Source organism: Anabrus simplex, chromosome 1 (genome assembly GCF_040414725.1).
Source record: "Anabrus simplex isolate iqAnaSimp1 chromosome 1, ASM4041472v1, whole genome shotgun sequence".
Classification (NCBI taxonomy): domain Eukaryota; kingdom Metazoa; phylum Arthropoda; class Insecta; order Orthoptera; family Tettigoniidae; genus Anabrus; species Anabrus simplex.
In genome coordinates this window covers 182,853,809-182,855,847 of record NC_090265.1, presented here as the reverse complement: position 1 = coordinate 182,855,847, position 2,039 = coordinate 182,853,809, and the positions used below count along the sequence as shown (strand labels likewise).

The window sequence follows — 2,039 nt, the reverse complement described above, 5'->3', positions numbered from 1 at the left end:
GCTAAAGTTGGTCGGTCACTTAGTTGAAGATACGGACGGGAAGGCTTACAACGAAGTCACAGAAGGATAGACCTGCAATGAGGTCATACACTGCAGACTTACCAATAAGTCATACAATATGTAGAAGAAGCAGTCACAAGGGTGCATCACCAAGTTAGGCGTGACACATCTACAGTAAACAACAGATTTAAGGAATACGTCGTAATTACACTCAAAGTGTTGAAGGTACAGTCAAGTGAAACAGTGAGGGATATATTTTGTATAAATTGTTAAATCTCCGGTCAAGAAGAATTCAAATTCATGCCTAGTTTCTTTCAGTTGCAATGTCATAATGTCATATTCTCATCTGTTTTGATCGCAGCAGTTCTCACTATTTTATTGAAATTATTTAAAGAATATATTTTCTTCTATCAAATGAATTCGTAGCATTATTTCAATGACAGTAAAATATCTTAACCTCAAAATTAATGGGGAAAGCGAACGCCAATCTCCTTTTCCCAGAACTTATATATGGTATGTTGTCAAAAGTAAGCTTATTACCCCACATCCTAGAGATAGTCAAGATTCTCATTCTATTATTGCTGCACTGAGTTGTAGCTGGCGCCCTTCAAATAACGCATGTGTAAGTACGCAGGTAAGAAGTAAGTGTGAGTACAAGGTCCGACGATTGTGCATTTTCTTTAATGAATAATAATTTTCATATTTTCTATTTTAAATAAAGAATTTCCATATTTTTCAATACAAATGCAGATTTTTATGTTTCAAAAGATAGTCAGAGAGATAGGAACATCTTACAACACGTGTGAGTAATTTTCACTGCATTATTATTATTATTATTATTATTATTATTATTATTATTATTATTATTATTATTATTATTATTATTTCCAGTCACCTACTTCTTTACCTCCATCGACTGCACTTCGTTATAAAATGGGAAAGTGCACCTTGTCACAAGGATTACCAGGCACTAACAGAACGAACTGGAAGTTGTTCTTGACTGAATGGTGAACTGTAATTTCATTCGAGATCTTCTGTGCACCGCAGCCCGGCTAGCTCAGTCGGTAGAGCATGAGACTCTTAATCTCAGGGTCGTGGGTTCGAGCCCCACGCTGGGCGGTGCATTTTAAAAGAATTCCTCTCAATAATCAACACAAAGTTTAATGTAAATCGTTGCCAATTAAAATAAACTGACGATTAATGTTTTAAAGGGTACGTGTACTGAGGTAAAATTGTGAGATGAAATACTGTTGAAGCTTGTCGTTTTTACGTAGTAGATCGACAAGGCCCACCTCTGTGGTATAGTGGTGAGTGAGATTAGGTGAAACCCCCGGAGGCACGGTTGCGATTCCCGACTCTGCCACGAAATTTCACGAAGTTTTACGAGGGCTGGAACGGGGTCCACTGAGCATAGGGAGGTCAACTGAGTGGATGCGGGTTCGATTCCCTCCTCAGAAATCCTCGAAGTGGTTTTCCGTGGTTTCCGCATTTTTTCTGCAGGGAAATGGCGGAATGGTACCTATCTCAAGGACACGGCCACATCCTTCCATCTTCCTTGTCTCTCCCTTCCAATCTTCCCATCCTCCCAAGAGGCCGCTGTTCAGCATAGCAGGTGAGGCTGGTCCTCCCCCCAGTTGTATCACTGTCCCAAAGTCTCACGCTCCAGTACCCTGACTTTGACCGGCTCCATTGCTGAATGGTTAGCGTGGTGACCTTTTGTCACAGTGGTCCCAGGTTCGATTGATTAATTTCGCTGGCGCGGGGGCTAGGTGTATGTGTTGCCTTCATCATCATTACATCCTCATCACAACGCGCAGGTCAAATCAAAAGACCTGCATCTGGCGAGCTGAACTTGTCCTCGGACGTTTCCGGCAGTAAAAGCCATACGCCATTTCCATTTCACTCTGACCTTTATTCGGTAGAGGTTGGATCCCTCGCTGAGTCCCAAGGAAAAACTAACCTTGGAGGGTAAACAGATTAAGAAAGAAAGATCGAAAAGTATACGTTAACATACAGTCAACACGAAAAGTATTCGTACA

At 41.0% G+C, this 2,039-nt stretch overlaps 1 non-coding gene across 1 annotated transcript; it reads left to right on the top strand.

Annotated features, from left to right (window-relative positions):
- Positions 1-1,046: 1,046 nt before the first annotated feature.
- TRNAK-CUU (transfer RNA lysine (anticodon CUU)) lies at positions 1,047-1,119 on the top strand. Its single transcript has one exon. It is a non-coding gene; the product is annotated as a tRNA-Lys (tRNA).
- Positions 1,120-2,039: the final 920 nt, after the last annotated feature.